Here is a 22,076-nt window from a genome sequence, read left to right on the forward strand (position 1 = left end):
ATATATATATATATATATTTTTTTTTTTTTTTTTTTTTTTTTTTTTTTTTTTTTAAATAAGAATGTTGGTAATCATGACCAAATTTCGTCACCATTGGCTTTCAATGTATGGAGAAAAAAATATACATGGATATAAAGGGTGAGTAAACGATGGCAGAATTAATTTTAGTTTTCGGTGAACTATTCCTATAAAGAAAACTACATAAAACATTGTCATTGTTTTAAATGTGGTCATATCTCTTTTGCATGAATGTTGTCGTTCAACATCAGACAACGTGCAATTGCTGAAATGTAGCATAGAGTTACAGTCATACAGTGCTTTAATGTCATATGTACACTTTTTCTTACAATGAATATTTCTATAGTGTGGTACCGCACCTGTATCTACAAACTTGAAATCGACTCCATTCTTCAGCCTTTTGTAATAATGCATTTGAGAGACGTTTAAATGTTTTTTTTTTTTTTTGGAAACATGCTGATGAGAACATTTAGTTTTGGGAAGTGTTTGATACTTGAACTGTTGTACAGCTTGCAGAGTACATGTTCATATATTCATTATGCATATGCTTCTCTAATGAATTGTTCTTAGCATTTTAAGCACTTGCATGTATTTTCTAGCTCTGCTGGCTTTGGCTTAAAGGGCAGGTCATGAAAAACATCATTATGCAAGTGTTGCTCTAACTTCAAAAGCATAAGTAAACCAAAATGTCTACTTTTGTTTGCTTTTTGTGTTTTTTCCAAACAAAATTACATTTAAATCAGGTAGTTTTTAATGAAACACATTATTATGCCATTATTGTCATGTTTTTATTATTAATCCATAAGTATCATTGTTAATGGATGAGTTTCTCTTAGATTTATTTTTAGATTAATTTCTTGCCATGCGTTTGAGTGTCATGTTTAAAATCATTTGACATTCCTGCCCCAAGAAATGTGCAAAATCCTGCCAGGCTGAGTAAATCTGTTCAGCTTTGTCTAACAATTGATGTTCAGATGTTTGTGTGCATTTTATATGTATAGCTATGGATGACATTGTCAAGTTTTCTTTGGTTCACATTAACGTCATTTATATTTTTAACTATAGGGGAATAAACTGAATTGAGAATAAGTGTGTTAGTCTCTAGATCCTAGCTCTTTTAGTTCAACAACAGGAAACATCGCAGTTCAAGACCTCTGTAATTGCTGAAATAAATGTCATCTATTTAAAAATTATAATTTATCTGTCAGATTAGGATTATCCGTGGTACGTCATCGTGAATACGACTGACTTACTGAATTTGTGTTTGTTAAAGGTTTCAATAAATGTTTCAAAATTCAGATGTATTTGTGCAGTGATTACTCCGTTATATGCCTTATTTTAGACTTCGACAAACTTAGGAAGATGCATTTAAAGCTTAAAATGGTAAAGTGTTAGTGCAAAAGCATTTATGGATGCTTTAAAGTACAGACAATATTTGTCAATGCATTTTGGACTGTTCATTTTTGTCTATGGATATTAAATTTTACTTTATTTTAGTGCTGTAAAATGATTAATCCCCAATAAATACATGCAAAATAAAAAGATTTTGTTGATGTGTATATTTTTAATATATATACATATATATATATATAGTTAGTTACATATATACATATAGTTGAGCATATATATATATAATTTTTATTTATATTATTTGTGATATAAATACTTGAATATGTAGAGATATGCAAATACTTCTCAAAAGAGGTGTATTGTATGTATTGATATATACAATAGAACAATGCAGGTTCAACAAAAACGTATTTAAGGAGATTAATAGCTGGATTCACTTCATGATTCTTATGTATGATTAAATAATTTAGTTTGTGTTAATAAGAAGACAATAGTAGAAGCTTTAAAATAATTACATATTTGGTCATATGGAGGTATAAACACAAACTTCTTTGGTTTGTAGAAATTTTTCTCATATGTGTTTAACAGATTAATATTTTGATGATTTTTAAATTTAACTTAATAAATTCTCAACAATTCACTCAACCTTATAAAAGTCAGCAAACCATTGTCTTTACACAGATGTAAATTGATCTTGAAATGACTGTTTTATAGTGAATTGTTGTGAAAGCTGATACATTGGCGCTGTGAATGCCGGGGATGAAGTCTTCATTGCACATTGGTTGTCGTCGCTGCCATGCTGAGCCATCGAGCATTTATTATATCATTACGTTACTTGTAGTCGCACGTGTGTAACTGGGACAGAGAAATTTCATATGATTGAGTTTCGAGACACGTTTCGAGGTAAACTGTTACCTTTTCATGAGTGAATAGTGTTACAGCATTGCTTATTAACAAACATAATAAATAATATCGTGTACCTGAGCGTTTAACATCAGCTATATTTTTCTTTCTCATTTCATCGTTATTTTTAATAAACGCGAAGTTAGATATAGTAACAGTTTTTTATATAATAGCAAAGAAACAAGTTTTTCGATCCTCGGTATTAGGTAAGCTCAGTTAATGTTTTTAACATGTAACACATTAGAAAAAACAAATACTATAGCAGTGTTTAATATTTAACACAAAACCGACGTATACATATCTATGGTTAATACCTTCATGACACGTTATTGGCTGCAGTATTGCAGTTTTACATATATACATATATATATATATATACATATATATACAGCATATATATATACATATATGTAGTATAATATGCACACGACATTTAGTGCATAGCGGTAAACGCGTTCTAAATTAGCTTAGCATGAATCACTTAAAATTAAAAGCAGGCGTTAACACGAGCTTTTGGGGCTCACATGTAACGGTTACGCCATGCGCTTTATCAGAATGCGTGTTGACGGAGCTTCCAATCTTGGCTACTTTCTTTTGCATTGTCGCACAGCGAGCACGTGGTACATCTTCGTTGCTCGCACGAGCCGGAGAGTCTCAGTTCAGCATCGGGCTTATCGTCAGAAGAAGAAAAGCCATTTGAAGAGCGCCGCCATCTTATCGCCACTTCCAAGTTTATCTGGTCAAGACAGAACGAGCGAGCGAGGAAGCGAAAGACAAGATCAGCCGTTAGGCTCAGCAAACAAACTTCTGTTAGCGCGATTTAGAAAGGAGCTTGGGTTCCGATGATGAAAAATCAGAGGACGGGCGAGCAAGAATCAAAATAGGTGTCGCCGTGCTCACGTTGTGATAGGACGTTAGGAAATGGTAGTCAATACGCCAATAAGCAGTATCATGTCGGGTACATGTTCATTTTCGTACAACAACACAAGAACATAAATACAGTTAAAGATTACTGGGCTACCGACCAAGGTTTTTATTAAAAAAAGAAAAGCTTAAAACACAGAAACAAAATCATTGATGCCAAATATATATAAAGTGTTATATTTGTAATTCATTTATTTTATAAATAATGTTTATGTGGTAGCTTATTCTTTGCATTTATATTTATTGTCAGATCATTCATAAAGTTCTCCTTATTCGTCATTAAGACGATAATAAAAACAAAGGCTTAAACAGTAATATTTTTTTGGTATCGGTTTCTTCTGCTTCGATAAAATCCAGTGAAAATGATAGTAAATGTACTTTTTACATTCTTATTTAAATATATGTTATTTTTTTTAAATGGCATGTTTATTGTTGTGGAATGCCAATAAATGCAGTGAAAGCCTCATGAAGTTTAATATATGTCGACAGTATCAGTCAGAATGGCTGATCAGAAACGCCGTCAGTGGCGGAGCAGAGGCTCGCATGAGTCATCAACAGCAGGTAGTGACAGATCTATAACAGCGGGGTTTGGCGTTCTTCCACAGATCCATATCAGGACACACATCGTCGACAGAGCAGAGGTAAGTCAGGTGCCGCCGCCGTCAGGTTCATGTTCTTCAGACAGCGGAAAGAATGTTAGTCTGCTCGCAGCAGAGGTAGGCAGTGATCAACGCCAGAGTCGCGGTATTTCAGATGAGCCGAATCACCGCTAATAACTCCAGCGTCACGCCTGTCGCAATGAATACGCTCGACAGAATGATCGCATCAATAGTCATTTTCTCGCATTGCTTGTTGAGATGAAATAAATGGAATATTTCCTTTATATTTGGCCCGTTCATTTCTAGCAGGTATTGAATTTTCCAAATTGTACATCAATTACTAGTGCTGAATGACAATCTCCACCGTAAATTGTTATTGCGCTCAGCAGATTATCATATCAAGCAACAATAAATAGCAAGTTTTCCAGCTTCTTATATACAGTTATTCTATGCTCAGAATGAACGACAAACATCGTAATTAAACAAAAAATTTCTGGGCTGCAGCCTGTGCCCTACTTAGCACAAACCCGGTGCTCCGAAATAATGTGCCTTCTACCATGAATGACGGTTGGCAGCGCGTCCACAGATTACAGATAGCGAAAGCCGCCGTCACTCAGAAGCCTGCTGCCATCGAAGTAGCGTCACGCAGCTATCGCCGGGTGCGTTATTAAAAGCGAGAGGAGACAGCATTATCGGTGTCACGTTGAAAGAAGCGATGTTTGTGATGTCGATAGTTGAGCATGTATGTTGCATTGTCACTTGTTTTTCAATATTCAGCAGATATTTTTCAGTCAATCTCATCACTGGGCAGAATAATGAGTGTCACGACAGCATTCATCATTTGAAACCAAGGAAAGGTAAAGATGACATAACGTAATTTTCGCAGTGAATTTTTAGTTGTTAACATCGTTTTTTTTGAAAATATTGATTAATATGTACTCTAGTTGTTATTTCAGAAGTTTAGTTGGTTTTTTTCATTTTTATCTTATTTTTCGAGCAGGTTCAGAATATTTAAATAATTTTTTAAAAATACAGTTTTCTTAATACTAACATAATAACAGAATATATTAAACAGTAATACACTACACATGTAGCTGTAAGGATCATTTTTCAGTTTAGTTGATAAGACTTTTTTCTTAAAAAAAAATCTTATCGCCCAAACATTTGAAAAGTAGCATATTAATGCACACATGTAGTGTGAAATTAGGCCTGTTTGTTAATCATTACTAATACATATCTATTTATTGTTGTGTATTAGAAATACTATTTTTAAAAAAATTATTTAAATATTCTGAAGCAAAAACATATCAGGTTATAATATTAGAAATTTCAAAAAGGAAATAAATAGATAAAGGAAAAAAAAAACCAATAAATGTAGAATTTGGGAAGTAAATTCTAGTTTAGAATTTTATATTAGTCAATATTTTTACTAAAAACAGTAGACAAAACAGTTCAAAATTCACACAAAAATTTTTGTTAAGTGTCATCTTTACCTTTCCACGGGACAGACGCGGAGGATCCAAAGCTTCCTGGGTCATTGGCCCACTCTGTTGCAATTTGTATGATAAGCAGTAGAGGAGTATCTGCTGGATATTGAGGTTTACGACCTGAAAACAAAAGTGACAATGCAACGCCCATTAATATTCCTTCTGACATCACACAAACCCCGTCAGCACAAATACCCTTCAACATTAATCACCGACAAGTGATCTGCGACCTGTCTCTCCTTCACTGTCGCTGCACCGAGGCTGCGCTCGGGATGCCGTTTCCCGGTGGAGAAGGCAGGAGACGGGCTTTCCTCCCATCACGAGAGTGACGCGCTGTATGATCCGCTGTCATCCTCATCCCAGCTGAGCGCGTGACGGAGTGGCTAAATCTGTGGGACATACGAAACACACTTGAGCTTCATCATTTCACACAAAACAGGGACATTTGTTTCAGATTTCAGGTTTATTAGGCAGGGATTTTAGGCTGCAGAATTTAGAGAAATTTTTGGATTTTTCTTAATTAAATACAGTGTTTGTGCGTTTATATCTTACAAAAGGCAGATGCTTGTATATAAAAACAGAAGAGCTTATATTTATTAATTTTAAAGCAAAAGTTTCTGAGGTGCGATAATCACACTGAGCAATAACGCACTTCGTTTAACTGGGATTAATCATTCAGCCTTAATGTAATTAGTAAAAACAAAGTTTGGAGGATTCAACTATACTTTTCTCTTGTTGCTATAGGATGGTGGGATGGATGGATTAAATAGTAAAAAAGGAAATGTTCCATTTTGGCATATCTCAACAAACAGTGCAGGAAATGATATTGAGCATTCCATTACTACATCTGGATCAGGCAGTGTGTCGAGCACAATGGAGAGCTTGACTGACCTTGGGTTTACAGACAGTGTGATCAGTTCATCTCGCGAAAGTACCGCGCTCCGCGCGGGCCGGACTCAGCCGGCTCTGTGAGCGCTTCACTCCCTGCTACACTGCCTTTCACCTTCAAGCGCCGGAGCTACGGCCGTGCCAAGTTTCCCGCCATCTGAAGGAAGACATGAAACCAAGATGAAAACCCGAGACAGCGAGGCGAGATCTCTCAGGCCGAAACACCTGACTTACCCTCGGTCTTTTTCTTCTCGGTCTCTGTCCCGGTAGCGGCCATGGTCTTGTCCCTGTCTCTGATCTGTCTTTGTCTCTGCCTTGCCTTCTTTGGAAGAAGCATAAACCCCATGTTCTCGCCTGTCCTTCTCTCTGCTGGTGTTTCTAAGCCAAACTCTCACTAACTCCTCCTGGGGTTTGACGGCCAGTTTGATCCAGTGACACGGCAGTATTTTCTGTCACATGTAACAAACTCATGACTGTACTGGGCATTTATTCAGCTTTGACCACAGCAATAAAATATGTACCATTTTAAATATATATTTAACAGAATGTAAACTACATTTACCGTATTTTGTAGTTTGTGAGCAGAAGAGAATTATTTTAAAAAATATTACTGCTAAAGCCTTGTTTTGGTAGTGTATGCTGTCCTGATATTTAAGATAGGAGGCTTTATGAATGATCTGATAATAAAATAAAAATTATAAAAGGAATAAATACTATACATAAACATTATTTATAAATACATCAAGTTACAAATATAACACTTTATATATAATGGCATCAATCATTAAAATATGTGAATTTTACTTTTCTGTGTTTTAAGCTTTACTCTTTTTTTAATAAAGCCTTAGTCCACTAGCCCAATTAGTCTTTTAATAGATGAACTGTGTTGTTGTACAGAGAATGGAGACATGTTACTTGGACATGACATCAACACAATTACAAAGTGACACCCAGAGCATTTGTGTATCTGTTGTTCTACATTTTTCACACCAAACGGTCTATGCAAATAATTGTTTTTTGGAAGAATCCACCCACCTTTCTTTTTTCTCGATTCTGATATCGCCGTCCTCTGATTTTCTCATCATCAGACCCAGAATCACTTTTCCCTCCTTCCCAGTCCTTGTATGATGGCGGCGCCCAGATTTCTTGGGCTGATCAGGTCAGTCTTCCTTCCCCTCAGGCTCCTTCACGTTTCTGTGCGGCCCAGCAGATCGAGGCCCAGGAGTAGCGTGCGTGATGCGAGCGCTCTGAACACGTGCTGCTCTGATGAAGCACTCTTCTTCTTGACGATCAGCCCCCGACTTGAACACTGGGGGTCACTTCCTTCCAGTCGATGCAGGAGCAATCCTCGTTCATCTCTGCTGAGGTCTTTACCACAGTACTCCGCTGGTGGATTCACGGTAAAGTGTCTAAAAGAAGTAGCCAAAAGTTACTCATTTAGCGGTCTTCACGATCCAAGTCCAACACATTCTGATAAAACATGGCATTATTATGATTACATGTGATTTAAAATAAGTGTGTTAACATATATTTAATTTTAAAATTAGTCTAAAATGCCCTAAACAATTTAAGAGAGCACGTTTTGCCACTAATAAAAATTATAGTTAATATGTCATTGTGCATATTATATATATATACATACATATATATATATATATATATATATATATATATATATATATATATATATATATATATATATAAAAACACAATACTACAACTAGCCTAGCATTAGTCATGAAGGTATTAGCCATAGATATGTATACGTCCAGTTTTGGTCTTAAAATATTAAATACACTTTTAACTATAGTATTTCGTTTTTCCTAAATGTATTGTTACATGGTTAAAACATTAACTGAACTTATAATATAGCAAAGGGATCAGAAAATGACCGCTGCATTTATATAAAAACTGTTGTATATCTAGCTCGCGTTTGAATAAAAAATAGCTGATGGAAGATGGAAGAAGAATATAGCTGATGGTTAAACGGCTCAGAGATTTTACGATGAACATTTTGATATGTTGTGTAATGTAAAACAGTACTGTAGCACTATTCACTCATAAGAGAAAAAAATTAACAGGTTTACCTTTCAAACGATATCCTCAGAAGCCAATCATACATAAAGTTCCTCTAATCAGTTCTACACGGTGCGATAAAACCTAAGTAACATGCGATATAATAAAAATACTCGATGAAATAGCATAGCGGCAAACGTCAACAATGTGTACAGTAGGGCGCCATTACTATCCCGACATTCACAGCATAGTGACGCATCATATCCGACTCCCGAATGAATCGCTCTCGTGAATCGTTTCAAAAGATCCGATTTCATCTGTACCCAAAGACAATGGACACTTTAAAAAGCATTTTTATAAAGGTTAATTAAGTTGATTGAGGTTTATTAAGGTTAAATTTAAAATCATAAAATGTAAAAATCTGTTAAAACGTATAGGAAAAGATGAATTTCTATAAATAAAGTTTGTGTTTATACCTCCCTATATGATTAAATATGTAATTATTTTTGCATACACCTTACTCCAACAGTCTTGTAAATAAATAAACCTAAATTATTTTAATCAGATTGTACCATAAGTCATAAGTGGTCAAACAATTAATCTCATACAAAATACGTTTTTGTTTGAACTATACGTGTTCTGTGTATATTGTATATATCAATACACACACATACAGTACACATATTTTGAAATTATTTGCATATCTATATTTATATTCAAATTATTTATATCACAAATAAATATAAATAAAAAAATTATATATATATATATATATATATATATATATATATATATATATATATATATATATATATATAATAAATATACACATCAACAAAATCTTTATTTTGCATGTATTTATTGAGGATTAATCATTTTACAGCACTAAAATAAAGTAAAATTTAATATCCATAGACAAAAATGAACAGTCCAAAATGCATTGACAAATATTGTCTGTACTTTTAAAGCATCCATAAATGCTTTTTGCACTAACACTTTACCATTTTAAGCTTAAATGCATCTTCCTAAGTTTGTCCAAGTCTAAAATAAGGCATATAACGGAGTAATCACTGCACAAATACATCTGAATTTTTGAAACATTTATTGAAACCTTTAACAAACACAAATTCAGTAAGTCAGTCGTATTCACGATGACGATTACCACGCTGATAATCCTAATCTGACAGATAAATTATAATTTTTAAATAGATGACATTTATTTCCAGCAATTACAGAGAGTCTTGAACTGCGATGTTTCCTGTTGTTGAACTAAAAGAGCTAGGGATCTAGAGACTAACACACTTATTCTCAATTCAGTTTATTCCCCTATAGTTAAAATATAAATGGCGTTAATGTGAACCAAAGAAAACTTGACAACAATGTCATCCATATAGCTATACATATAAAATGCACACAAACATCTGAACATCAATTGTTAGACAAAGCTGAAATTTAATTTACTCAGCCTGGCAGGATTTTTGCACATTTCTTGGGGCAGGAATGTCAAATGATTTTAAACATGACACTCAAACGCATGGCAAGAAATTAATCTAAAAATAAATCTAAGAGAAACTCATCCATTAACAATGATACTTATGGATTAATAATAAAAACATGACAATAATGGCATAATAATGTGTTTCATTAAAAACTACCTGATTTAAATGTAATTTTGTTTGGAAAAAGAACACAAAAAGCAAACAAAAGTAGACATTTTGGTTTACTTATGCTTTTTTGAAGTTAGAGGCAACACTTGCATAATGATGTTTTTTCATGACCTGCCCTTTAAGCCAGAAGCCAGCAGAGCTAGAAAATACATGCAAGTGCTTAAAATGCTAAGAACAATTCATTAGAGAAGCATATGCATAATGAATATATGAACATGTACTCTGCAAGCTGTGGCAACAGTTCAAGTATCAAACACTTCCCAAAACTAAATGTTCTCATCAGCATGTTTCCAAAAAAAAAAAAAAAAAAACATTTAAACGCCTCTCAAATGCATTATTACAAAAGGCTGAAGAATGGAGTCGATTTCAAGTTTGTAGATACAGTGCACGGTACCACACTATAGAAATATTCATTGTAAGAAAAAGTGTACATATGACATTAAAGCACTGTATGACTGTAACTCTATGCTACATTTCAGCAATTGCACGTTGTCTGATGTTGAGCGACAACATTCATGCAAAAGAGATATGACCACATTTAAAACAATGACAATGTTTTATGTAGTTTTCTTTATAGGAATAGTTCACCCGAAAACTAAAATTAATTCTGCCATGATTTACTCACCCTTATATCCATGTATATTTTTTTCTCCATACATTGAAAGCCAATGGTGACGAAATTTGGTCATGATTACCAACATTCTTATTTAAAAAAAAAAAAAAAAAAAAAAAAAATATATATATATATATATATATATATATATATATATATATATATATATATATATATATATATATATATATATATATATATATATATTATATATATATTATTTATTTATTTATTTATTTATTTATTATCTCACAGAAGAAAGGTCATAGATGTTTGGAATGACATAATGAGTAACTGAGCATTTTGATTTTGGGGCAAACTATTCCTTTGAAACATGTCGTTATTTAAAATAGCGATTTCTTTTTCAGTAGCATGACACTTGCTGTTCTCTTCTTATCTTTCAGCTCCACTTGAATCATTTGGTCAAAGTCCTTAGGTAATAAACCTAAAGCAATTCACTGACAAACATAAATTAGCAGCTATGTGAAGGCTGTGGACTTGTGATTTGTCAAAATGATCAGCGAATTAAAATCCATCACCATACCTGAAGGACCTGATCTTTCCAACTACACTCTAGATTAATTTAAAGAGTTGAAGTCATTTCCAAGTACATTTAAAAAAAAAAAAAAAAAAAAAAAAAAAAAAAAAAAGTCTAAACTTGATGTCAGAAAGCATGGAAGAAAGCTTTGGAGCTTTTCCATACAGCTAGTTGAGAGGAAACTAAAGAAGAGAGGATGAGCAGGAGTTTAGAGTGATCTTGCTGACTCACTCACTGAAACAAGTCAAGGCCTCAGATGAGAAAAATATATATCGGTGACAAAGTTTCACGGGAGTTCAGGAGGATTTGTGCTCCAACACGTAGTAACGCAGTACATGACGCCCACAAGTACGGCAGCCAATGTGGGAATTAACCAGGTGGTCCATGACCTGAGCGAAAGAGAAACACTTTAACAAAAATAAAAACAGGCCAAACGTGAGTACTGTAGTAGAATATAGTTTGAACTCCTACCTGGTGTCTTTGGAAGTTGTAATGTAAACTTCCTAGAACAGAAATGTGATAAAGCGAGCAAACATTAACAAGCTGCAACAACCTTTACGTCATGCAAATCAAGTTCATGCATCAGTCACAAAGGTCAGGAGACTTTTGTTTATTGCTTTTTTTGTTTTTTTACCTTTTTTGAGGCTTTCTTCGATCATCCTGAAACAGAAAATAGGTCTAATTAAAGTTCATGGCTTTCCACATACTTATAGACACAGATGAATACTACATCAACAGTTTATCATCTTTTACTGCAGATAAAAGCATGTTTTTAGAGGTGTATTGTTAATAGAAATAAGCACAGTGAACTATTGTAGGAAATCTATGTGATCCGAGTAATCTTAAACGTGAGAAAGCTTCATATAAAGCGTCAACATACTCATAAGATTTTAATATGTGAGGCATGTTTTCTCAGCTCATACCTTACATTATAAGGTTATATCCTTATGTAATATTATAAATCAACATGAGCATGTCAACACAAATGTTACATATCATATTGCACGCTTTTGGAGAACAACACAGCACAATATGTAGAATAACTTTTTTAATAAAAGCCATAATTTTGTTTACACAATCGATTATTAAAATTATTTTTAGTTGCAGTCCTACACTGGATGATTAAGTTTTACATTTAATCGTTTAGATGAATCAACAAAAGAGCAATGATATGCTATGAATATAGAATAGAAACGACATATGCTTTTCGTCATATTACCATATGAAGCTCACGATGTAATACTGCTGGAGCATCTCTCTGGCGTCTGTGGAATGACCCACATCCTCAAAGCTTTCTGTCGCATCTGCGCGCCCGCTTGCTCCAGCAGAACCTCTTCACCTCCTGGATGCTGTCGAAATTAAAGACAGGGTTTATATTGTTTGGAAACACACGTCTGATGACACGTTGCACAACATTCAAACTCTAACCTTACTCGTGTTACACAACGGTGAGAAACGTTTGACACTGGGAAGTCGCTTCAACATTTCTGCGTAAGCCTTCTGAACAAAACACGTTAATGCAGGAAACCGGTTCTTGTAGCGCATCAGTGCCCACGCACTTTTCCTTCCTAAAATGTGTATCATGTATCATTTCTTCCATAGGTATGGTAATACAACTTCATTGAAAACTTACAAGTCACGAAGCAAATAGATAAGAAGCAAATTGGATGAGATTAACATATTGCACAAAAATATATAGAAATAGGGTCCTTAACTGATTAATGAAGGAAAAAAACTACAATCCAATGAAGTACTGTATATGGCAATTAAATTAAAAGTGATGCAGAAATATTGATTGCATATATGGAAAAAAAAATATTTCATGTTAACTGCAAAATATATAGCTAATATGTAAATAATATGCAATATAAATAGGATTTAGAATCAATATGAAAAAACACATTTTTTACCTTATCAGTTATCAACTGTATAAACTTCACAACAATCACTTGCACTGATATAGCAAGATGTTTTCAAGTTGTCATCTTTAACATACAGCTCTTTTCATCTTCTTTTATATAATGTGTTTGATTCTTCATATTGTTTCAGTCTTTAAACTGCACTGATTGTCTTGTGAGAGTTAACCGCTTCCAAGGCATGTGACTGGCTATTCATTACTGATGTCATACTTTAATATGGACGTGCTTCCATATCGGATCAAAGTCTGGGATGACAAAGTTATTAATGAGCATTGAGAAAGCGTCAGAAAAAGCTTATATATCCATTAACAACCTCATATCTCTTTAACAGCATATATATATATGGTTTTGCAAGTCAATATCTCCTATAGAGAAAGTCAATGGATTTTTACTTTGGTAAACCACTACTGCACTCAATTCATTCTTTGGTTTATCTATAATCAGTTCAAACAGAATTATATTAAAATACTCTTTCGGCTAATCAAAATAAAGTTTGAGTCACAAATTAAAACCCAGTCCTTTAGTAAACGATGCAGTTTTTAGTTTGTTTATTATTTAATATAGTTAGCAGCTGCCTGAACTGTATATATTTGCACCTCTAAAAGTTCCTCTTTTTTCTACAAACATTAACGTCCCCAAATATAGTAAAATCAGGGAATCGGAATCGAAAGATTCGGTTCCCGACTCGGTTAACGTTCACACGCGTGCCGCACGACACCGTAGTTACGTCATACAGAAATGAAAACAAAGAAATGTAGGTCGTGTAATATTATAAAAATGTATATTATGAGTCAGGATTTGAAAGGCAAAACGCGTTTTGCCACGCGTCGACGTGAAACGCAGCAGGGATCGCTTGTTTTATTGTTGATTGACAGCTCGACATGATCGGGCTAGCAGAGCAGCTAACACGTGGCTAACACGCACCGATTCAAAGCATGTGTCCCTATGTCTTGAAACAAAATAATATCGTAGGGATTGATCTAGTTTCATCCTCCGGTGTGTTGTTTCCTGCAGTGAAACTAGCATGCTAACTCACTAATCGGGCCATACAAACTTTAATGATCTTGTCAGCAGCTCGTGTTTCAGTATAGACACATTCAAACTGCAAATTAATAAAAGCAGCTCGTATTTAGGATATATAAACAACAGAAAGAGGATTCGGTGCTGGGTGGTTAAACAGTTGTGTCGGGAGTGATGTGAGGACATGAGTGAAACTCGCAAGCCTCTTACCTCCTCCATGAAACTTGTGATATCGTACACTTTGTCGTGGATGATGAGCCACGTGTCTTTGCTCATGTTGTGGACCTGAACCTCTTCTCGTGTGTAATATTTCACGCCGTTATCCTCCGGCGTGCGTGCATTCTCCTTCTTCATCCTGGTCTTGTCTTTTCACCGAGCTCTCGGTTTCTTCCCCCCATAGTCACGCGCTTTCTGTCGCTTCTCTGCTGGAGTACACCGTAAACCCGTGTCACCTGCAATCTTTTACCTTGAAGCTGTCTTTTTGACACACCTAACCCGTCCAGTTCAGTTCTCGTCCAGCCGGCACACCATTTCACCACCAGTCACGAGAAATGACCCAATCCGTTCGCTCGAACCGAACCAGCCAATCAGCGCCGAGTTCACTCGGCACGCGGCCAGTGACCGATCCAGCAGCAGCCAATCGGAATCGAGCCGATCATCACGAGACCGCCAAACGTCACGCATGTTACACGCACGTTGGTCTCACGTTACACAACCCCAAAAGTCCTTAATGCTGAAAAGTCCTAAATACCTTTTTGTTTGCAGAATTTTAAGTAGCTTTAAAAAAAAAAAAAAAAGACAGTACGGATGTTTTAATATCCAATATTATGAAAAGTTTTACGGAACAACCAACGATGCTAAAACATTAAAACCTTGAATTAAAAAACATATCTGTGCTGTGGTTAAAGATTATTTATTTGAATAAAATAGGCTGTTTTACTTATTTTCATGGAAATAAATGATAAATATGTGGAGGCCAAATATTCCCAACAGTCTAAATAATAAGACCCCCTTAGTTGTTGCTCTGGATTTAGCAGGCCTGTGCCAAAAGCAAGCACTGGGTGTTTAGAAACTGAATTTGTGTTGAGAGGAGGCATTCGTTTGCTCTGTTTGCTCTCGTCTGTCTCTTTCTTGACACCAAACCAACAAAACTTTCCCTGACTTTTGCAGAGTTTGTCATTCCATGCTAGGTAGCGAGCAACTCTCCCTCATCTGCATATCTAATCTAATCAGCTAGTGAGGAGTGCCATGTGTGCTCTGTTGATATCTGTTTATGGAGAACTCGTATTTGGTCTCATCTGTGAAATGGTTCAATAATAAGCCCATATAGGTCCACACTGAGCCTGTGAATTGTATTAATAACACGGGAGAAAACAATGAGATAATATGCCAAATCTAGCATGGACATCTTTTTTTTTTTGTCAGAGGTTATCTGTGGAAACCAAGTTTATTTATTTATTTATTTATTCCATTTCAATTTTTTTAACTTTGTAAAATTAGATGATTATTTATTCATTTATTCATTTAGATTTCATTTAAATGATTTAAACTTGATGGTGCCACACTTCAAATTTACAAAACGGCAGATATACTATGTTAAATATTATTTCAGATTGTGGGTCTAGTAGGATGAACTATGCAAAAAAGCGGGATGGTGGTTTTAGTCAAAGATAGTGCATCGTTCAAACTTTTATATGTTTAGTCTTAAGTTTAAGTTCCTTGGCCCCCAAAACGCTTCTAATACTGTTACAAGTGAGTGGTTAATACGGTTAATTAAGTGGTTAATTCTAATATGGTTACAAGTGAGTGAATTTTAAGTGGCTGGCATACCTCTGTTCGTACCATATATGGGTAAAATAGTAAGAGCACATACTATATATCTATATATATATATATATATATATATATATATATATATATATATATATATATATATATATATATATATATATATTACTAATTTTATATTAAATATTTGTTTATTTATTATTATTTTGTACTTAGTTTAAGGACACCAACATTCATTGCGCGACACTGGAGAAAAACCTTCAGGCCCTTAGAAACTGGAAAGCAGCCTGAAATATCTACAGACTGGACAGGACCCTCGCCATCATTCAGACACTAAAAACAGTGAACTAAAACAGTGTAGGTCTGTTTGGTAACTCCTTTCAGTTATTTATTTCCTCCCTCCAAACTGTCAGTATTAGCTCATCGTGACTTCCTTTCAGTTGGTTTGTTTTTGAACAGGGCAGTGAATGGCTTTTCTCTGAGTGTGAATCACTGGTGTACATACAGAATAAGAAAGAAATCAAACCTTAAAAAAAAATTTTATTATATACCACAATATTACTTGCTAGTGTGCACGTTTACATGCTTGAGACTCTGAACAAACACAGATGTAAAATATTATCAGGGAGAAAGACTTCATGCCCTAACCAAGCACAATGCGATAAAATGACAAGCTCATTCACGTTTTATTGTCTGCTTTGAATGTGTGTGGACAGATTCTACATCGTACTGGCTAGCTCCCGTCCACTGTAGATGCATATTAAATATCTAATATATTTTGATCGGCAGCATTTTTACTGACGATGTGTGAACAGATGTGTCACTGCACTTCTTTAGGCCTTGCCCAGTCATACACTGGGATTAATAATACTGAGAACAGATTCAAAAAGTACATCAGATGCCTTCTCGTGGTGCATCTATTGTTTTTAAATATAGTTTTAAAACTAACCACAAGGTGGCAGTAAATGCATTGAGTTAGAGCTGGGTGTAGGAGCTAGGAAATGATCCACAATAGTTGGATATTAATGTCAAATATACACTAGCATATAATACATATATACATTTTTACATTATACATTGTTCATTTGGCATGAGAACAGACAAGAACACTTCCCAGTCTGCTCAGACAAGAGGACAGATCTGAAACATTCATTGAATATTATGCTTTTTACATTACAGTTTATCAAAATAACAATTTGGAGAGAAACTGAACCGAAAACCCTGTTTGGTTTGTCCTTATTCTGGTTCAATAACAGCGCACTCGAGCTGCATGAACACAACAAGTTGCTGCTGGACCTGACGATCACGTTCTCCAGCAGGATTTGAGCATCATCCAAAGAGCATTTCGAGCTTCAGTGAAAACAAAAACGCCAATCAGTCACTCACTTTGCATCGCAGTGATTCTCAGCCTTTCTGACTCCAAGGTCAGCGCTTATATTCTAAAATAATTACGTGAATTATGAATGAAATAATTCCTTAATACGTTAACTGAATTGTCTAGATTTTTTATTACATGTTCACCGGTACATTTACAAGGCTTCCCTCATTTATGATGACAAACATACTCAAAAATAACAACTGGTGAATATTATAAACAAACTAATATTTTTTTTTTTTCAAAATATGATATGCATTCATTTCGATGATTTTAAAAATTACACATATACAATTCTCTCGTGTAGTATATCGGGGTTGTTGAAGACTAAAATAAATAAATCGTAATAAGAAATAAGCTTGGATAATCTTGCATCTTAATTTTGAGCCATTTCTGCATATTTTAAATATTTTTTTCACTCTCACCCTCTTGACTGAGAACCACAAACGTATTTTTGTAAATTCAAGATTTATCGATTATTTTTTAAATGAATGTTTCTGTTTATTTTCAGTACGCTCTAACATTTGAGGCCGCTTTTCACCCTCTAAACTTGAATCAGCTTTCTAAACGCCACTGTTTTTATTAGTCTAAACGCAGTGCATCTGCCTCTGTGTGCTTCCATGTCACTGCATCATTTCCCCCAACACACAACAGATCTCCTTCAATCCAGTAAATATTTGCCCGCTTTTCCTGGCAGAAGGACGACAGACTATGTAATGGCTCTGTCCTCTCAAGCGCTAGTTGACAGTGAGACCTAATTGTACGTGCATAATGTTACACGCAGACAAAAACAGCTAAGATGGAGACAAAGTGGCCAAGAGGGCAGCGGCGCAGATGAGAGGTGGACCTGGTCATCGACGACTCTGTTTATTTCCGTCCAGGCGAGGGAAATGAGGATCGGGATCTCAGATTAGCGGCACTAAACAGCTTGGAATGTTTACACAGGAAATTAGATGGTGATTTTCACTTTCTGTCCCCACTGTGCCATATGGAGTGATGCATTATGATAATTCTAAGGATGGATCACAATTCAATGCCTTTATGAATTTTAGCAAGACGCCTCATGCATAAAAATCCATTCTGTTAGGATGCAGCCAGATGCGGTTTCATATTTATTAGTGTGCTCTCTCTCATATTAAAACCCATGTTTCTTTATCCGAATTAGACAATGAGACATTGCTGCTTCACGCCCATCGGATCCGTCGGCCTTTCTGCTTTATCCTCTCTTTTATATCGCCATCTGTGCCTTGAAGTCAACGGCAGCGGAGTGTGCAAAGATAAGACGCGTAGAGGTTTACAGGTTTTATTGAACGCCGTACAAACTGGGAAATCTCATCCTGAAATGTGGCACGATACTTGGGAGACTCGATATGTCACCACAGCAACGGATCATCGCTCACGCAGCCTGACGGGTCAGAGAACATCACATGAACACAGGCCTTACAAAAACACCCAAGGTCAAAGCTCACTGCAGAGGCGTGACAGCATTGATAATTAAATCCACCCACGGTCTTTAATATACCAGAGCTTAAAACATCTTTTGTAGCAGCGCAGCTGCATGTGGTTAGATGCATCTAGGTTTTCTAGGCTATCGAGGTTTTGTTCGTTCTGCTGTCATGGAAAAGTGCTGTTGAATCTGAATAGCTGAATGATGGGAGATGCAAGAATAAAAACCTTGTGAAATTTCTCTATGAGTTATGGAAGGTCACGCAAAAGCTAAAACAGTATTAAACGTCGTTGCTAAGAGCCTAAAATCGTTTCAGTGTTAAAAGGGCTGTTTGAATGTCTTTTTTTGTTGTTGTTGTTGAACATAAAAGACAACCTTTTTTGTAGAACGTTGCTGATCTCCACCGACTTCCATAGTATGGAAAAAAATCAATGGGGATCAGAAACGGTTATCAACATTCTTCAATATATATTTTTTTGTTCTGCAGAATATTTTCTGGACAATTTGAGTTTAAGTAAACGATTACAGAATTCTCAATTTTTGTGAATTGAATGAATGGCACTTTTGAAAAACATGGATTTTCTGGCTTTAACGCCAACAACCTTCCTGTTATTAGGCACATTCACTTATGGAATAAATTTGTTTTTTTGTCACATTTCACACCAGGTTTCCGTATGACTTGCATTGGTCAAACATATACAGATTTAATTCAGATATAACAAACTAAAACAAAAAAAAATTAAATGATCTAAACTAAAAAATCTTCAATATAAAATACTAACTTTTAATGTTGGTTATGTTTTGCTCATGTGTTCTAGGTAGTCGCAGTTAAGACATATATTGGTGTGAAATATTTTAATATAATTACAATTTAAAATTTCAAGTGGTTGTGACATGGTACAGGAAAAAAAAAAGAGCAGATTTGCTGCTTTTAGGCAAATATTTTGCCTCTGCCATCAAAAAGCGCAGAAAAACAAGATACTCAAAGCTAATGAACAGCTTGAAAGGGGAGTATTTATTGTGAAACACCCTAAAAGCACGGTTGCTGCAACCACTGTATTCGGTAATAAGAAATAAGATTCGTGGAATCACAGATTTTTAGGAGAGCGGAGATAAAAGACAGGCCACAGCTGAAGCCTCCTAAATGTGGTCTAGCAATGGCCGTGTTTGAAAGAGACGTGTAATGATGAGAATGTAAAAGAGGCTCTGAATTGCTATCATTACAATCAGTATAATTAGAATCCTGCTTGGGCAGGTCCAGCTGGCACAGATGAAGCTATCAGATGTCACTACACACGGCTAAATCTTCATATAATCCTGAATTTTGATTAGCTCTCACAGCCATTATGTTATGAAGTGTTATTTGACCGCTTAGAGACTCAAACTACATTTTTGACTCAAACTCTAAAACATAACTACTATACATGGGCCGTCCAGTGCAGTTTCAGGTTGAAATTATCTCTAGTGGCAGTAAAACATCAATATTACTATAATCATCAATATAATCAATTTTTATTCTTTTCACACAACTTCACTTTTCCTTAGCCCCGAGACGCCTGTGACATTGTCTGTGGTTCAGGAGTGGCTTAACAAGAGCCTCAGTCCATTCCTTTGTAAACTTCACTCAAATCCTTGAATAGATTTTTCATTGAATTGGCTACGGTTCTCTGTGCGTCTTTTCCTTCCGCTTCAACTTTCTGCAAACATGCTTGGATAAAGCACTCTGTGAACAGCCAGCTTGTTTGGCAATGAACGCCTGTGGCTCACCCTCTTTGTGAAGGGTGCCAGTGATCGCCTTCTGGGCAACTGTCAGATCAGTCTTCCCCACGATTATGCGGCCCAGCAAACCAAACTGAGGGACCATTTTGAAGCTTCGGGAAACCTTTGCAGGTGTTTTGAGTCTATTAGCTGACCGGCATGTCACCATATTCTAATTAATTGAGGTTGAATTGGTGCGTGTTTTAGTTAAATGCGAGCCAAAAATCACCACAATTAAGAGAACTACACAACTTCAGTCTGTGCGCATCAAATTAATTACAATACGCATCACAATTAATTTAATACACAAAAAGCTTCACAATGAAAATTCTCATTTTGTTCTTTTATGTTCAATGTAACAAAGCAAAGAACTACATCTTTAAGTTATTGACCTTAATTTGATCGATTTAATACTTACAAACACATACGTACATCTATACAGTGAAACCTCACATTATGACAATTTTTTCACTGCAGTTTAGAAACTGGTAATAAAATTTGACAAGAACTTAGAGTTAAACGGTGTCAGAACAAATTCATCTTGACAATGGTATAAAGGTACATAATGAATTTCGGTCAGTTGTTACATTTAAGTACACATTTTGTTTAGTTTGTGGTGTAAAAAGGTCACATTAGCGATCAAAGAAAATACTGTTAAGCCAATCTTGGTCAGGTCAAAGTGTCTGAATAATGGTTGGTCCTAAAATGTTTTAGTTTTACTGCTAGTTCACTGTATGAATAATTTTTGGTTATGTCACAGTTTATTTTACTATCCTTGCTTACATAAACTAACTAGTGTCCTGCAAAAATAAGTGCATTAAAAATATAGTACGATATATGAACACACACACACACACACACACATACATATATATATATATTAAAATCTGATCTGAACAATAGTAAATCAGCAAGTATCTTGTTCTTGCTGACTAGGAGGTGATAGCCTTCTGTGTCTGTCTGGTGCTCTGCAGCCCTCAAATGACTGAAGGTTCCACGGGATCTAATATGGTCTCCTACACTTATCCTAATTGCATCTCCATGACAACAAACAGCTACAAAGTCACTGCCCAGCTAGCAGCTAAACCACAAAAGGAGGCTTAGAAATCAGTTTCTCATTAGCTGCAGCTCAACAAGGTGTTGCTGTAGCTTCCTATACTTGTACAATACGGGTCGCTGTGTTTGCTGTTCAAAAGCTAGTTTAATCAGTCTTACGTAGTAAAACACAAATTTCTTATGCATCTAAACAGATCAGAAGAGCAAAAGGTGCAACACTGTCTTTATTGACCTATGCAGATTATTGTCTTAAACCTACTAAAGCTATTTTAAGGTTCAAAGATGTTAGAACTTGATACGACTACCATAATCAGATTTAGGTGAGACTCTATCCTCATCGTTTTTCTCCATTACAGAAGGCAAGGAAAAAGAGCTGAATTGATCAGATCTTCTGCAGCAGGACAGAAGTTGCTAAGAGGCAGCACTGGAGGTTCACAGCTGATGTTCCCACATCCCAAAGTAAGAAAGTTTATTGTATATGCTGCAGCCTTAATGCAGCCTGCTTACCAGCCCTTGGGGGCATGTATGCAATTTTTAGAGCGAGATGGATCTTATAAAGGTTGAATGTGGGAGAAATAGACCAGGAGATTGAAAATGATGATGCCAAGACCCTAAAAATCAGCCCACAACCTCATATGCATAAATGTCCATTCATAAGGTGTAAAAAAATAAATAAATAAAAAGCGGCAAAATAAAAAAGTTATTGTCC

General features: G+C 35.3%; 1 pseudogene; it reads right to left on the reverse strand.

The window, feature by feature from the left end:
• Positions 1-11,296: 11,296 nt before the first annotated feature.
• LOC122347992 lies at positions 11,297-14,297 on the reverse strand (annotated as a pseudogene).
• Between the last annotated feature and the right edge of the window lie 7,779 nt (positions 14,298-22,076).

Source organism: Puntigrus tetrazona, chromosome 7 (assembly GCF_018831695.1).
Source record: "Puntigrus tetrazona isolate hp1 chromosome 7, ASM1883169v1, whole genome shotgun sequence".
Lineage (NCBI taxonomy): Eukaryota > Metazoa > Chordata > Actinopteri > Cypriniformes > Cyprinidae > Puntigrus > Puntigrus tetrazona.